Source organism: Nerophis ophidion, linkage group LG01 (genome assembly GCF_033978795.1).
Source record: "Nerophis ophidion isolate RoL-2023_Sa linkage group LG01, RoL_Noph_v1.0, whole genome shotgun sequence".
NCBI lineage: Eukaryota > Metazoa > Chordata > Actinopteri > Syngnathiformes > Syngnathidae > Nerophis > Nerophis ophidion.
Genome location: NC_084611.1, coordinates 32,325,162 through 32,343,437, shown reverse-complemented (window position 1 = coordinate 32,343,437; position 18,276 = coordinate 32,325,162). Strand labels below are relative to the sequence as shown.

Genomic DNA, 18,276 nt, shown 5'->3' with positions numbered 1-18,276 from the left:
GACAACATAGCTCCTCGGATCATTGGGACACGCAAACTCCTCTACCACGGTAAGGTGGCAGCTCAGAGAGGAGTGTATATATAATTAATATATAATAGTATATATATATATATATATATATATATATATATATATATTTATGTCTTAATCTATAATATTATAAAAATATCATTTAATTATATGTATATATTATTATATATATATATATATATATATATGCACACTACATATAAATATACATATATATAAAAAAACATTATGATATACTCTACAGACAGAAAGTTACAGTAATGTACACTTTATTCAATGCTTGTGCTACAGCACGCATCTCATTGTGCAACATGTGATTATTTTAAGAGGAACTAATAATAATAATGGATTACATTTATGTAGCGCTTTTCTAGACACTCAAAGCGCTTCCCAGAGAAGTGAGAACCCATCATTCATTCACACCTGGTGGTGGTAAGCTACGTTCGTATCCACAGCTGCCCTGGGGTAGACTGACGGAAGCATGGCTGCCGGTTTGCGGCTACGGCCCCTCTGAACATCACCCATCATTCATCCACCGGTGTGAGGGGCACTAGGGAAAAGGTAGAAGTGTCCTGCCCAAGGATACAACGGCAGCGATTTGGATGGCAAGAGGCGGAGAGCGAACCTGCAACCCTCAGGTTTCTGGCACGGCCGCTCTACCCATTACGTCACCGTGCCGCCTCGATTTACGAACCTGTTTATTAGGAACTTTTCAGTTTACAAACTTTTAGAGCAGGCCAAATGTGGCTATGTATGCGAACCATGTTTCTGTGTACGAACGCTTCATTAATTTTGTGTCCTACTGCCAGTCATTTTTTGCTTGCTTGTATTGAAGAGATTGAGGAAGAGAGCTTCGTACCACAGTAACACTTTCTTAGTGATTGGGAACAGACTTTTCTGAAAAATATTCCAATGCAAACTTATTTAACAGCAGAGTAAAAGACTACCTCTCTTGTTCAGCTAAGACTGAGACAAACTTTAATGATCCACAAGGGAAATTGTTCCAAACAGTAGCTCAGTTATAATGATGGAAAGTGTAAGGATGGAAAGGACAATGCAGGTATAAATGGACTAAATATAGCGATGTAAAAGCGGCGCCTCTTTCAACCGCACGCACACAGGGCACCCCCCGCCCCCACCGCCTCCTCGGTTCTCTTCTCTCCCTCTTTTAGCTCTTTTCTCTCCTTGTGAATTGCAGCTTACAAGAAGACTTTGTTGATGTTCATCAGACTCAAAGTCAGCTTTATGTACTGTAAATGTTTTTTCCTTTTTTCAAATGTTTATTGTAGCACTATAGTTGTTAAATAAATTATTTTTGTGATTTTTGATAGTTTGTGAGGGCACCAAAGGGACTTATGTGTGTGTGTGTGCATGTTGCCAAAGCAGCCCGTACAGAGGACTGTTGTTGTCCATGTTGTTTTAGCTTGTTAATAAAGAGATTTAATTTGTCATCTCCTTGTTATGTTTGTTTGATATACAGTACTGTAGAGCATCTTATATTTTGTTCAAACTAGTGGTTCCCTCCGGGTACTCCGGCTTCCTCCCACCTCCAAAGACATGCACCTGGGGATAGGTTGATTGGCAACACTAAATTGGCCCTAGTGTGTGAAAGTGAGTGTGAATGTTGTCTGTCTATCTGTGTTGGCCCTGCGATGAGGTGGCGACTTGTCCAGCGTGTACCCCGCCTTCCGCCCGATTGTAGCTGAGATAGGCGCCAGCGCACCCCGCGATCCCAAAAGGGAATAAGCGGTAAAAAATGGATGGATGGATAGTGGACAAACTATCGATAAAATAGAGACTATTGTCGAGGCTGAAACCCATTATTCATATTTACAAACCCCATTTCCATATGAGTCGGGAAATTGTGTTAGATGTAAATATAAACGGAATACAATGATTTGCAAATCATGTTCAACCCATATTCAGTTGATTATTCCGCCCGATTGTAGCTGAGATAGGCGAAAGCGCCCCCCGCGACCCTAAAAAGGGAATAAGCGGTAGTAAACGGATGGATGGATGCTACTAAGACAACATATTTGATGTTCAAACTAATAAACATTTTTTTTGTGCAAATAATCATTAACTTTTGAATTTTATGCCAGCAACATGTGACAAAGAAGTTGGGGAAAGGTGGCAATAAATACTGATGAAGTTGAGAAATGCTCATCAAACACTTATTTGGAACATCCCACAGGTGTGCAGGCTAATTGGTAACAGTTGGGTGCCATAATTGGGTATGAAAAACAGCTTCACAAGAAAGGATGGGGCGAGGTACACCCCTTTGTCCACAACTGCGTGAGCAAATAGTCAAACAGTTTAAGAACAACGTTTCTCAAAGTGCAATTGCAAGAAATTTAGGGATTTCAACATCTACGGTCCATAATATCATCAAAAAGTTCAAAGAATCTGGAGAAATCACCCCACGTAAGCGGCATGGCAGGAAACCAACATTGAATGACCGTGACCTTCGATCCCTCAGACGGCACTGTATCAAAAACCGACATCAATCTCTAAAGGATATCACCACATGGGCTCAGGAACACTTCAGAAAATCACTGTCACTAAATACAGTTGGTCGCTACATCTGTAAGTGCAAGTTAAAGCTCGACTATGCAAAGCAAAAGCCATTTATCAACAACATCCACAAACACCGCCGGCTTTTCTGGGCCTGAGATCATCTAAGATGGACTGATGCAAAGTGGAAAAGTGTTCTGTGGTCTGACGAGTCCACATTTCAAATAGTTTTTGGAAATATTCGACATCGTGTCATCCGGACAAAAGTGGAAGCAAACCATCCAGACTGTTATTGACGCAAATTTCGAAACCCAGCATCTGTGATGGTATGGGGGTGCATTAGTGCCCAAGGCATGGGTAACTTACACATCTGTGAAGGCACCATTAATGCTGAAAGGTACATACAGGTTTTGGAACAACATATGCTGCCATCTAAGCGCCGTCTTTTTCATGGACACCCCTGCTTATTTCAGCAAGACAATGCCAAGCCACTTTCAGCACTGGTTACAACAGCGTGGCTTTGTAGTAAAAGAGTGCGGGTGCTTTCCTGGCCCGCCTGCAGTCCAGACCTGTCTCCCATCGAAAATGTGTGGCGCATTATAACGACTAAAGCTCTACATAAAACAAGAATGGGAAAGAATTCCACTTTCAAAGCTTCAACAATTAGTTTCCTCAGTTCCCAAACATTTATTGAGTGTTGTTAAAAGAAAAGGTGATGTAACACAGTGGTGAACATGCCTTTTCCCAACTACTTTGGCACGTGTTGCAGCCATGAAATTCTAAGTTAATTATTATTTGCAAAAAAAAATGAAGTTTATGAGTTTGAACATCAAATATCTTGTTTTTGTAGTGCATTTAATTGAATGTGGGTTGAAAAGGATTTGCAAATAATTGTATTCCATTTATATTTACATCTAACACAATTTCCCAACTGATATGGAAACGGGGTTTCTATATTGTTTCTTATGGAGTAATTTGCTTCACTATACAAATATTTTGCATTACGGACCCTGTTCTGGAACCAAGTACATTTGTAAATCAAGATTCTACTGTAAATGTGATCTATGGAAGGAGTATGAATTCTTTCAAAAGCAGGGCCCCCACAATACTAGTACGTAGATCATGGAAAAAAAAAACTTTTTTTTGTTATTTTCGTTGGGCTTAATCACCTATATTAGAAAATAATTGCTGGCTGTTATTGGACTGTGTATAAAAAGACATTTAACTTGTTATGTCAGGTGTGGGACAGGTGAGCTGCTGCATGGTGTGGCCACAGTGTGCATGTCTGTTCACATGTGATCCACTGAATGCAGGGAGTATGTGAGTTTACTCAGACGCATAAAAAATTAGGTGGAATTTTGGTTTGCCAGCCAGGCCAGTAACACTCACATTCATCCGTATGGACAGTTTAGAATCTCCAATTGACCGAACATGCATGATTTTGGGCATGTTCCTGTGCCTGGAGCCAGCATCAGCACAAGGAGAACATGCAAACTTCACACAGAGATTATCAAGGGAAATTCGAACCTAGTTTTCCAGACTAACAATAACCCAACCATGCTTGAATTCTCATATAGTGTGGGAAAACAGAAAAATTTGAACTTTTGTGCAGAAAAACACAACTTTTTCTTTAGCGGAAATGAATAAAGATCAATAACGCAGGTGAGACTACACAGACGCTGTTCTTGTCCTTGTCCTGTTACCATGAATTGATTTACGTGAACCCTGACTTAAACAAATTGAAAAACTTATTCGGGTGTTACCATTTAGTGGTCAATTGTATGGAATATAAACTGTACTGTGCAATCGACTAATAAAAGTTTCAATCAATCAATCAATCAATCTGTAGCTCCTTCACATAACAACACATTGTTGTCTTAAATACCTCTCATTGTTCATACAATCAGCAGTGGTGGACATTCTATATCAGGGGTCTCAGACACGCATACTTGCCAACCCTCCCGGATTTTCCGGAATACTCCCGAAATTCAGCGCCTCTCCCGAAAACCTCCCGGAAGAAATTTTCTCCCGAAAGTCTTCCGAAATTCAGCTGGAGCTGGAGCCCACGCCCCCTCCAGCTCAAACATGCACAGTTCGAAGCTTGAAAAGGAGGATTGCAGTTCTGACGGTGTTTAAAGTAATTTTTAAAAATGACTGCTATTCCTCCTCCTTTTCGACCGGACGAACGCTGAGAATTAAAGTAGAAACACTCCGGAGGCAGAAGTTCATTAAGAAGGGCGGACTCACCGGCTCTCAGCCATGTTTCCGTCACACAGAGAAAGTCAAGTCTGCGGGAAGTGAAGAAATCCTTCAGTATAAACGTTTTGTTTGTCAAAGATCTTGCGTTCACAAGACCGAACCTGGCGGGGGCCAGCACGTCCAAGGGCGCAGCTAATCCAGGTGGGGCCCGACACAGCCTGCAGGTGGCGGGGGGGAGGAGCAACGAGGCGGGAAAGGAAGGCAGGAATCCGGCCAGGTGAAAAAGCTGACTGGGACGTCTAAAAACCAACGTCGAAGTTGATTATCAATGAGAGAGGGGCAAAGATCCAACAGTGTTTGGCGGTCATACACAAGCAGTGAGCTGACAGAGACGAAAATAGACGCAAACAACACAAAAATGAACAGAACTGACAGCTAGTACGGCAGGGCAAAGCAAATACTGGCGCCATCTTCTGGAAACTCAGAAGTGACGTTACTCAAATAGTGAAAGGTAAGTGTTGTTTTTTTAGTAACCAGCAAGCACAGTACAGTTAGTAGAACAACTGTGTTTTTATTACTGTGTATTTGATAGGTGCCGTCTGAAATTCAACTATTTCTTTTATTTATATATATAATAAAATAAATATATATAGCTAGAATTCACTGAAAGTTAAGTATTTCATATATATATATATATATATATATATAAATATTTATATATATATATATATCATATATATATGAAATACTCGAGTTGGTGAATTGGCTATAAATATACTCTCCTCTTAACCACGCCCCCCGCCCCACGCCCCACCTCCCGAAATCGGAGGTCTCAAGGTTGGCAAGTATGCAGACACGTGGCCCGCGAGATGTTATTTTGCGGCCCCCACCTTAATATGCAAGTTTAATTTTAGTGCGGCCCACGAGTTTTATATGAATGCCGCTTGACAGCGTTGTGTTATTTGGGTCCAAAATGGCTCTTTCAAAATTCTGGGTGGCCGACCCGTGTTAGTGGAAAAGCGGCAAATGAGTGAAAGAGACAGAGACGTTGCAATGGAGATGAGGGTTTTCTTACGTGCCTGGCTGCTGTCACACCACGACACCTGTCCGTCAGTAATAACAGTCCCCGATAACCTGGACCAATTTCAACCGTTATTTGTTTTGTTTTTATTGTTTAATTTGCATTGCCTCACACGATGAACACTACATATATTTCTACGTTTGTATATGAGGTTGGATAACACTCCAGCCGCCGTCACTTTTTTGCGCTCGCTATACCGGTACTTTCCCGGCTATTATCTGCCGACCACCGTGTTGCTGTAGGGAGGAATAGCGGAACGACACACTTTACGGAAATAACATTATTTTCCGTGCGTCGGCTAAATACAAATATATTCCACAACCTCAAACATTTATTTTTCAAAGCCTGCAGTGAAGAGATAGATTAGTGATAAGCAAAGACAATTCCAGGAAAAGTGGGAGATGCAATATTTCTTTGTTGAGCACAGGGGCACCCCGACGTGTTTTATTTGCACAGAGAAAGTTGCGGTGCACAAGGGATACATTTTGAAACGTCATTATACAACAAGACATGCTGAGAGGTATCCAACATTTTTTTTAAGAAATCACCCAGACTCTGCATCCAGTGACCCCCAGATGAATTGAGTTTGAGACCCCTGTTTATTATATGTTCAAAATATACTTTATTCTACCCTAACTCTATCTTAAGCATATTTTGTGTAGTGATGTGTGGAGTTTGCATGTTCTCCCCGTGAATGCGTGGGTTCGCTCCGGGTACTCCGGCTTCCGCCCACTTCCGAAGACATGCACCTGGGGATAGGTTGATTGGCAACACTAAAATGGGCCGTAGTGTGTGAATGTGGGTGTGAATGTTGTCTGTCTATCTGTGTTGGCCCTGCGATGAGGTGGCGACTTGTCCAGGGTGTAGGCTGCCTTCCGCCCGATTGTAGCTGAGATAGGCGCCAGCACCCCCCGCGACCCTAAAAAGGGAATAAGCGGTAGGAAATGGATGGGTGGATGGATGATTCAAAGCTGATGCAGGCCTGCAACCACCTGGTGGCGCCATTTCATAGCTTTGCATTGCTCATGACTCAGCTGAGGCATTTTTTTCTCCCCCTTCACCCTTCAAACGCCCCCTTCAGAGGAGCTGCAACATGACTTGACTGTGTGACATCCTTCTGTTAGGTTTAATCCAATGGTGAGTCATGCAGGACTTGTGCTCTGTTTACAAACAACCTCTGCAGACTCCGGGGGTTAGGTTTATTAAAAGGAGTCATCAATTGCTAGGCTTTTGGGTAAGTTTGAGTAACATAAACAACTGTAAAAGATGACATTAAGGTGTAGGCTACCTACCCATCTGGTGCAAATGTGGCCCATCTTCCTGAGACAATAAATCGAGTTGACATTGTTCATTCTTTTACATCTTTATCATCTATAAGTGGCTGGATATGCAAAAGTAAGTAGACTGTGTCACCAATAGATGTATTGTTGTGCATGGGCATTTAAAACCACACAAACCTAATTCCTGAAATGTGCGGTGCACTATATTTTTTTATTACTGTATGGGTTAGTGCGGGGGTCTGCAACCTGCGGCTGTAGAGCTCTGGAGCTTTTTCCAAAATGAATGAAAATAGAAAAAGTATATATTTTGTTTTAATGGGGTTTCTGTAGGAGAACAACACAAACCTCCCTAATTATTTTCTTTCTTTCTTTTTTAATGATTGTCACACACACACACATGAGTTGTGTGGAAATTAGTCCCTGCATTTGACCTATCACCCTTGATCACCCCCTGGGAGGTGAAAGGAGCAGCGAGCAGCAGCGGTGGCCGTGCCCGGGAATCATTTTTGGTGATTTAACCCCCTATTCCAACCCTTGATACTGAGTGCCAAGCAAGGAGGTAATGGGTCCAAGTTTTATAGTCTTTGGTATGACTCGACCAGGGTTTGAACTCATTGATAGAAATCCCATTGCTTATATTAAAGACTATTCTCTGATGTGTGTATTTGGCAATTTTGTTCTACTAATTTTGGCGGTCCTTGAACTCACCGTCATTTGTTTACATGTACAACCTTCTTCAACGATGCCAGGGAAAGACATATTTTATGCCATTCATTCTATGTCTTATTTTGTCCACCAATCGTTTTTATGCTGTGCGTGAATGCACAAAGGTGAACAATGTTATTGACTTGTGTGGAGTCCTATTAAGTATATTTGGTCAGTGCATGACTGCAAGGTAATCGATGCTAACATGCTATTGAGCTTTATTTACTTATTGCATTATTATGCCTCACTTGTAGGTATATTTTAGCTCATTTAATTTCCTATGTACTCCGTGTATTTAATTTATGTCTGCATTTCTCATGACATATTATCCGTATATAATATTGCCTGCATTTCTGCTAGTGGTTTGTGTGCAGTTATAGACCACAGCAAACGTAACCCAGCTTGCATAGATTGTTATAAATCCATTCGAAGAAGACAGCACGCCATTTCCTTCTACTTGGACACACATCTATACTTTTGGCCATTCTAAAACGGTCATTTGGAGGAGTCATCTCACCCCCTGAGAATCCTCGGTTTTACTAATGTTTTCCAATGTTGTAGATATGGGTAAAATTAATAATACATTTCAACATTTCTGTCGACGAAGATTTGTGTCGGCCTGCGACACTTAATCATTTGATAGTAGGCTAACATAGACACCTATATCATGTGTTGACCTCATCATATCACTTACCATATTTCCTTGACTAGCCACCAGGTTTATTATATGCGCCTGACATGTATTACTGCTGGGGCATTCTCACTCCCAAATTAATAAGCGCATGCTTACTTATTCAGCAGGGACAAATTTGTGGTGTCACGATTGGCCCTTCCCTCCCATCTTTTTCAATCCAGGGAGGAGTCTATTTTTAACCTTTTCAATGTGTAAATCAGGGCTCTTCTTCCACAGCCATACATATCACACTAATGGTTGTGATATAAAACAACTTTAACACGCTTAATAATATGCACCACACTCTGTGAACCCACACCAAACACATTTCTGGAGAACATTGGCTCTGTAACACATTATAAACGCAACATAACACTTACCCAGAATGCAATGCATCCACAACTCCTGGCTACACCATACACCCGCAGGCACCAGCGCCCCCCGCGACCCCAAAGGGAATAAGCGGTAGAAAATGGATTGATGGATTATATTAAAATATTTCAGCTTGGTTCTTATACAGGTTACTGAATGTAAATTAAGTATTGGTGACTGTTTTTGAATGCGTTTTTAAAAGTGATTTAGAGGTAGAATTGATTGCTCTCATTAGTTGCATTGCTAGTCATCAAGAACGAGCTGATTTTTACATGTTATAAGGCAAAAAAAAAACAAAAAAACCTTTTGTCTTGTTGTCTTTCATGATTGTGAATGATTGGCAAAAATAAAAAAAATGTGCATTTCCCCTACAAAATCCAGCAGTGCTGGTCAATTAGCTAAATCCATTACACAAACATATTAGGCCGCATTTCTGGGGGTCTGACAAGCACATGTCCGTCATTGTCCGCCTTGATGTTTTCCTTAGTCTACTAGTGTTCTTGCCTTTCAGTTCAGTTCAATTCAGTTTCAATTTATTTCGAACATGCATACGATACAATGTAATGCATCACACAATTCCAGTTGTTTCATTACAGCACGTCCGAAAAGGAGTAGGAAGAAGCGGAGCTTATGTAATCTTACCCCTTTTCGTACCATAGCAATTTTATCCAAATTCCTTGTTCTCTGTAACAGAACAGTGATCAAAGAAATAATGAATAAATAATATACTATAACATAATAATATAATGTAAACAAACAAATATTAAATACATAAATAATATTTGTCTCAATTAAAAAAGGGCATTATTTGGCATTAACATAGTATATTAACATCCTTTCACAACCTTCCCATGTTGTGGGTCCTTGGCCCAGATTTTAGACACAGCTGACAGTTAACAGTAAACATATTTTGCAACATGGTGTGATGATTTACCTTCTTGAAGAAGTTTGATAATCCCCTCCTTATGATAACTATGCTAATTTCAAATGGCAACTTTCTGGCTTTATGAAACACTAAAATAAATTAATAACAAATTGTGGTAGTCAGTAACAGTTTAATTTTTTTAGACCAAATACGGTGAAACAATTACAGAATTGCTCAATTCCAAGGAAAAAAAATCACCTTGTAATTTTTATTTAAAAGATAACCTCCGCATCAGATTAAGTCTGTTTATTACCCCAATTAAAAAGGAGTGTTTACACCTTAGAGAGCTGTTGCACAAAGTGATTTGACATGAATCATGGCTCCAACATGAGAAATGCCCATTGAAACAAAGGTGAGGATTATCAAACTCCTTCAAGAAAGTAAATCATCACGCAATGTCGCAAAAGATGTTGATTGTTCACAGTCCGCGGTTTCTAAAATCTGAACCAATTTATCCATTGGGTTGACTTTTTTTCTTGCCCTGATGTGGGATCTTGAAGACAAACTAGGTGTCGTTGTGGCTTGTGCAGCCCTTTGAGACATTTGCGATTAAGGGTGAAATAAAATGAAATTTGATTGACTTTGATTGATGATTGAGTACAAACAACATGCAAAGGTGGCCAAAGGCAAGCACACTGGTAGACTAAGGAAAACATCAAAGAGTCAAGACAAAAAACAAGCCTGAGAGTTGCCATTTGAAAAGACTATAGTTTTGTGTCATGTCTGGTATCTACTTTTTTTCTACACAATTAAACAACAGAATGAACGTCCTCCAAGTCTGGGGATTCATGACTTTTCCTTGGGTTGTACTGTATATACTACAGGTTATTCTTGCAATTATGCTTTGTGTCTGCATTCATTTATCCTGTCCAATCCCTACATAACTGCCTGTTAAGGTAAACCTACCATACCTCCTCCCTCACATTAGTTAAAACAAAATATCCATCCATCCATCAATCTTCTACCGCTTGTCCCTTTCGGGGTCGCGGTGGGTGTTGGACATACTTGCCAACCCTCCCGATTTTTGCGGGAGCCTCCCGAATTTCAGTGCCCCTCCCGAAAATCTCCCGGGGCAACCATTCTCCCGAATTTCTCCCGATTTCCACCCGGACAACAATATTGGGGGCGTGCCTTAAAGGGACTGCCTTTAGCGTCCTCTACAACCTGTCGTCACATCAGCTTTTCCCCCATACAAACATGCCGTTGGCCCAGTCACATAATAAACGCAGCTTTTATAACACACACATAAGTGAATGCAACGCATACTTGGTCAACAGCCATACAGGTCACACTGAGGGTGGCCGTATAAACAACTTTAACACTGTTACAAATATGCGCCACACTTTGAACCCACACCAAACAAGAATGACATACACATTTCGGGAGAACATCTGCACCGTAACACAACATAAACACAACATAACAAATACCCAGAACCCCCTGCAGCACTAACTCTTCTGGGACGCTACAATATATACCCCTTCATACACACACTTGTTATTACACGTGTTGTCCAGAGGGCGGAACACTTCAAATTGTTACACACACTTGTTATTACATATGTTGACCAGAGGGGGAGCGCTTTTAAAACCGACACACAGTCGACATGCACCTGGGGATAGGTTGATTGGCAACACTAAATTGGCCCTAGTGTGTGAATGTGAGTGTGAATGTTGTCTGTCTATCTGTGTTGGCCCTGCGATGAGGTGGCGATTTGTCCAGGGTGTACTACGCATTCAGCCCGATTGTATTTGAGATAGGCTCCAGCGCCCCCCGCGACCCCAAAGGGGAATAAGCGGTAGGAAATGGATGGATGGATATTTAGCCTCATTGGTAGATTCCCTTCCGGGTACTCCATCTTCCTCCCACCTCCAAAAACATGCAGCTGGGGATAGGTTCAAGTTATTTCAGTATGTCTGTAGCACCCCCTGCGAACCCAAAAGGGACAAGCGAACCCAAAAGGGACAAGCGGTAAAAAATGGATGGATACATGGATAGCACACTTGCACAGAAAGCACGTGTGTCTAAGTCCCACCCACTCATGCACAAATTATACATTTTCAGAAATGTATAATTGGTTTTTTTCCCCCGAAGAAACCATCCACCCAACTTGAAGGTGGAGCAATGAGCGAGTGGGCGCTGCCATTTCCTCTCTCGCACACTTCCATGTGTACTGTAGGTGTTTGTGTATATCCAGCACTTGCGTCACGCCTCACACCGAGATTTCTCCCTCGATTGACTCAGCAGCGGCGGAAATGACCATATTTGACGCTGTGACGTGGCAGGCACATCCAAACTTGGTGGGGAAAACGGGCGTCCGTTTAAATATGGTAAGGACCTATGTGCACTAAACGTATTACTTCCGGTGGCGGACGCACCGGATTCTTTGTACAAGCTGCGACACGTCCGACTCTCCTCTAAAGCCATGCGAGTCAAGTGTGCATTGTGATGAAGAGGGTAAATATGATGATCAATGAACGCAATGTGAAGGACAGCGCATACAGCTGTGCTGGACAAAAGGCTACTTATGAAGAGCCATGTGGGTGACTCTGTCTCCAAGGCAACCACAGATTCCACAAGAGCTGTTTGCGGGGGAAAACCTGAAAGACAGCCTCCTGGGAGACTCACTTTTTTCAAAATGTCCCACAAAAAAAGGGAACTTTTAGGTAACTATTTCTGCAAGATAAAAAGGAGATTCTATTTCACAGAGCAACCTGCTTAAGTTGGTCCCGCTTATGGTGACAACTTATCTGTGTCCACCTGCTCAGTGGCCTTGTGGTTAGAGTGTCTGCCTTGAGACTGGAAGGTCGTGAGTTCAAACCCTGGCCGAGTTATAATAAAGACTATAAAAATGGGACCCATTACCTCCCTGCTTGACACTCAGCATTAATGGGGTTGGAATTGGGGGATAAAAAAAATCACCCAATGATTTCTGTGTGCGGCCACCGCTGCTGCTCACTGCTCCCCTCACCTCCCAGGGGGTGAACATGGGGATAGGTGAAATGCAGAGGATAATTTCACCACACCTAGTGTGTGTGTGATTATCGTTGGGACTTTAACTTTATGTCCACAAACTCAACAATCGTAAACAAGTTGTTTGGTGATTGGCCGACCCAAAACAGCATCATTTTAGCATGAACCATGCCTTTTTAAAAATAAAAACAAACTTTTAGATAATAAGTACTGTGTGAAAACAAAACTATTTAATGTACTACTAAAAACCACAGTAGTTTCATCAAACAATGTAATAATAATGTACAGCAGTGGGCACCAACCTTTTCGAGCCCAAGATCCCTGGTCTCAGCCAAAAACCAAAGCAAAATCAATAAAATCTATCCCTGTGTGTATATATATATATATATATATATATATATATATATATATATGTATATCCTTCTCATTCAATGTGTTTCTTTATTTCCATGACTATTTACATTGTAGATGGTCACTGAAGGCATCAAAACTATGAAAGAACACATGTAGAGTTATGTACTTAACTAAAAAGGTGAAATAACTGAAAAACATGTTTTGTATTCTAGTTTCTTTAAAATAGCCACTCTTTGCTCTGATAAGTTTGTTTTGCAAACTCTTGGCATTCTCTCGAGCTTCAAGAGGTAGTCACCTGAAATGGTTTTCACTTCACAGGTGTGCTTCAAGCTCATTGAGAAAATGCCAGGAGTGTGCAAAGCAGTAATCAGAGGAAATGGTGGCTATTTTGAAGAAACTAGAATATAAAACATGTTTTCAGTTATTTCACCTTTTTTAATGTCATGGCTGTCTTGAGTTTCCGATAATTTCTACAACTTTTTTTTTTTTTTGTGATGGAGTGATTGGAGCACATACTTGTTGGTCACAAAAATATTCATGAAGTTTCGTTCTTTTATGAATTTATTATGGTTCTACTGAAAATGTGACCAAATCTGCTGGGTCAAAAGTATACATACAGCAATGTTAATATTTGGTTACATGTCCCTCGGCAAGTTTCACTGCAATAAGGCGCTTTTGGTCGCCATCCACAAGCTTCTGGTCGAATTTTTGACCACTCCTTTTGACAAAATTGGTGCAGTTCAGCTAAAATTTATTGATTTCTTCAGCATTGTCCACATGTTTAAGTCAGGATTTTGGGAAGGCCATTCTAAAACCTTAATTCTAGCCTGATTTAGCCATTCCTTTACCACTTTTGACATGTGTTTGGGGTCATTGTCCTGTTAGAACACCCAATTGAGCCCAAGACCCAACCTCCGGGCTGATGATTTTAGGTTGTCCTGAAGAATTTGGAGGTAATCCTCCTTTTTCATTGTCCCATTTACTCTCTGTAAAGCACCAGTTCCATTGGCAGCAAAACAGGCCCAGAGCATTATACTACCACTACAACCATGCTTGACGGTAGGCCTGCTGTTCCTGGGATTAAAGGCCTCACCTTTTCTCCTCCAAACATATTGCTGGTATTGTGGCCAAACAGCTCAATTTTCATTTCATCTGACCACAAAACTCCCCACCAGAAGGTCTTATCTTTGTCCATGTGATGTCAGATGAAACAAAAATGGAGCTGTTTGGTTACAATACCTAGCAATATGTTTTTATTTGTTCAAGACAAAGCTTTAGGCTGTTTTTATTGGCTGATGTCAACATTTTGGCTTATTGTTATAGTGCGTTTTGATGTTTTCTCAATTTTTGCTGGTATTTGTTGTGTTGTTGTTTTTTGTAAAGTGCCTATGGCCAATGACAATTGAGTCACGGGCCACAGAAGGCCCTGTGCCACACTTCGGCCACCCCTGCTATAGAAGCTAACTATTTATGGCCACTATAGTCTTAGTACTGTTTTGGTCACATATGGGACACGAGTCACATGCTTTTTATGTCAGCACCGGAAGTAGTAAAATCAGCTTTTCACCTGGCGGGTTTTTCCTGTGTGATAAAGAGGGGATAAATGGGAAAGTCCTTAGGTAGCTGCCGCCTTGTTTTATCATATATTACTGCCTTGGCATGTGTCAATGTTGAGTTTTCTATTCGCAATAAATCTAAACAAAATCCGTACTATTGAGCAATATGTTCACGGAGTCTCGATTTGCTTCACGTCGCAGGTGAGCGATGATAGTCATGGATCTATTCAATTTGTTGCAACAGTCAGACATTCAGTCATTGTTGCAGCTTGATGATTTATGAGCACGTCATGCAATGCGCGTTTGCAAGACCAGCCGGTGTAGCGTGCGGCTGGCGCTCAGGGGGTGTGGCCACGGTCTTGAGAGCGGCTGAAGAGAGAGAGGCAGAGGCAAGTGGGCCAATTCAGGGGTTTAAATACATGCTTGTGTGGAGGTGTCACTTATGTCATATTAATACTTTTTTCCCTCTAATATTTTCTAGATCGATTGGTAGGGTCCCAAAGATCGACGAGTCGAGCGCGATCGACGGGGTGGGGACCCCTGATGTACAGCATTTACTTTTGGGAGTGGACTTCCACGGTATCTTCTGGTTAGAGTGTCCGCCCTGAGATCGGTAGATTGTAAGTTCAAACCCCGGCCGAGTCATAACAAAGACTATAAAAATGGGACCCATTACCTCCCTGCTTGGCACTCAGCATCAAGGGTTGGAATGGGGGGTTAAATCACCAAAATTGATTCTCGGTCGTGGCACCGCTGCTGCCCACTGCTCCCCTTACCATACTTGACAGCTCTCCCGATTTAACCGGGAGACTCCCGAATTTCAGTGCCCCTCCCAAAAATCTCCTGGGGCAACCATTCTCCCGAATTTCTCCCAATTTTCACCAGGACAACAATATTGGGGGCGTGCCTTTTAAGGCACTGCCTTTAGCATCCTCTCTCACCTGAAAAGGAGACTATTATAAATATCTCTGTTATCCATAGGTTTATCTATAACCCCTAAAGTAGGCAGGCACGGATCTATTTCTCAGCATGTTTTATTCCAGCCGGCACATTAATACACCAACACACAACATCCGGTTTCCCATCATGCATTGCTTCAAAACTACGGCAAGTAGTAATGTCCAAAAACATAACAGAGACGTAGCAGAAGAACGAAGAAGAGACATGGCGACGACAAGTAAGAAGAAGAAGTACGCTTGCAAGTTCCGAAATTATTAGAAAAAAATATTTTCAGTTTCATCCAGGACAGCTCAAAGGGGAAGGGGTATGCTGCCTGCAAATTTTGTAGATTACACTTCTCCATTGAACACGGTGGCCGAACGGATATACTCATTCATGAACGGATTATTCATACATATATATATATATATATATATATATATATATATATATATATATATATATATGTATGAATATATATATATATATATTTATATATATATATAAATATATATATATATATATATATATATATATATATATTTATATATATATATAAATATATATATATATATATATATATATATATATATATATATATATATATATATATATATATAGTATATATATATATAAATACTTGAAAATATATTCACCCCCCTACCCCGCATCTCCTGAATTCGGAGGTCTCCAGTTTGGCTAGCATGCCCCTCACCTCCCAGGCAGTGAAACAACGGGATTAGATCAAATGCAGAGGACCAATTTCATCACATCTTCTGTGTGTGTGATAATCATTGGTACTTTAACTTTAGCAGATTCTCCATATTTTCATAGATAAATGTCCGCCGTATAGCCATTTTTTTAACAAACATGGCTGGCTTAAACTTGGATTTTCACTGGGTGCGGAATGGCTGCTGAACGAAACCACCACGGGACAGCACCGCCATCTACAATCGGGCAATCCCCAGATCTGGCGAATCTGCGCATAATCACATGATATGGGAAGTTATAGGAATGTGAACCACAAATAGTTTATTCTGTCCTTCAAGAGGAGTAGAAGCAAATAAACTTGGTCCTGCAATTGATAACAGGTGCTGAAAGGCAACACCAATGTTTTGCCTTGATAAACAAATTAATTTTTTGTAGCAAGCACCCATAGAACAGTAGCATCATCCCTGGTGAGCTGTAGCAGCGACCACTCCCCTGCTTTCCCAATCCCTGTATTTGCTTGTATTGACACAGGCCCACATATAGCTGTCCAGGATATGCCTGTATTTTATTCTGTAGTTTTGGACCTCCAGAACCAGCATGCCCTCATCGATCAACGAGGTGAAACTACATCAATCAATCAATCAATGTTTATTTATGTAGCCCTTCGGAGAGACACAGCCGACAGCAGGGTAGGACAAACGACAGTCCTACTCAAGACGGTGGCCAGGGGGCGGAGTGTGCAGCAGAGCTGGGAGGCGGGGCGCTCTTGGAACGACGCTGCGGCAATCCAAGTCAGGTGCGTGGATCACACACCTGCTCTCAATCCATGCATCTTCTCCTGCAGCATAAAAGGGGAGAAGGAGGAGCGATCGGGGCAGAAGGAGTAGGAGAACTAGCAACAGAACCTGAAGACCGAGAATGACCGACAGCGAGTCGACGAGAGCGACGAAGACGTGGCCAACTGAAGGCGAGAGAGGAGCGAGCAGGATCGGAGGCGCTGAAAAGCGATCCGAGCAAAAGATGGAAACTTTATTGAAAAATAAAACAAGAGTCAAACCTGCTCAGCGCTATCCGTCCTCAATGGTCCCTGCAACCCACACGATGACGGCAGTAAGCCTTTCACAAGCCCTAAATCACAAGTGTCTCAAAGGGCTGCACAAGCCACAACGACATCCTCGGTTCAGATCCCACATCAGGACAATGAAAAACTCAACCCAGTGGGATGACAATGAGAAACCTTGGAGAGGACCGCAGAGGTGGGGACCCCTCCGGGGTCGACTGGTGCAATGGACATTGAGTGGGTCTAGCATAATACTGTAAAAGTCCAGTCCATAGTGGATCTAACATAGTAGTGGAAGTCCAGTCCATAGTGGAGCTAGCAGGAGACCATCCCGAGCGGAGGTGAGCAGTGCAGAGATGTCCCCAACCGATGCACAGGCGAGCGGTCCACGCCGGGTCCCGACTATGCACAGCCAGCACTCCTCCGTGTCCACCGAACATGTGCCCCGCCCCTTCACAAGGGAGAAGGTTAGAGCAGAAAAGAAAAGAAACGGCAGATCAACTGGTCTAAAAGGGGGTTCTATTCAAAAGGCTAGACTATACAAATTAGTTTTAAGATGGGACTTAAATGCTTCTACTGAGGTAGTATCTCCAACTGTTACCGGGAGGGCATTCCAGAGTACTGAAGCCCGAATAGAAAACGCTCTATAGCCCGCAGACTTTTTTTGGGCTCTGAGAATCACTAATAAAATCTACGTCTGAAAACCTTTAACGAGTTGACTTCATGTCCGTCGCCGCCTATTTTTAATTTTTATTTTTAAAGTAATTTATTTTGTGTTTGTGCATGACTTGCTACAATGCCTGCTCAGTGGCCTGGTGGTCACAGTGTCCGCCCTGAGATCGGTAGGTCGTGAGGTCAAACCCCGACTATAAAAATGGGACCCATTACCTGCCTGCTTGGCACT

The 18,276-nt window shown here is 41.8% G+C and overlaps 1 long non-coding RNA gene across 1 annotated transcript; it reads left to right on the top strand.

Annotated features, from left to right (window-relative positions):
• Positions 1-11,962: 11,962 nt before the first annotated feature.
• LOC133568407 (uncharacterized) lies at positions 11,963-17,372 on the top strand. The gene is made up of 2 exons (XR_009809604.1): positions 11,963-12,109; positions 17,157-17,372. It is a non-coding gene; the product is annotated as an uncharacterized LOC133568407 (long non-coding RNA).
• Positions 17,373-18,276: the final 904 nt, after the last annotated feature.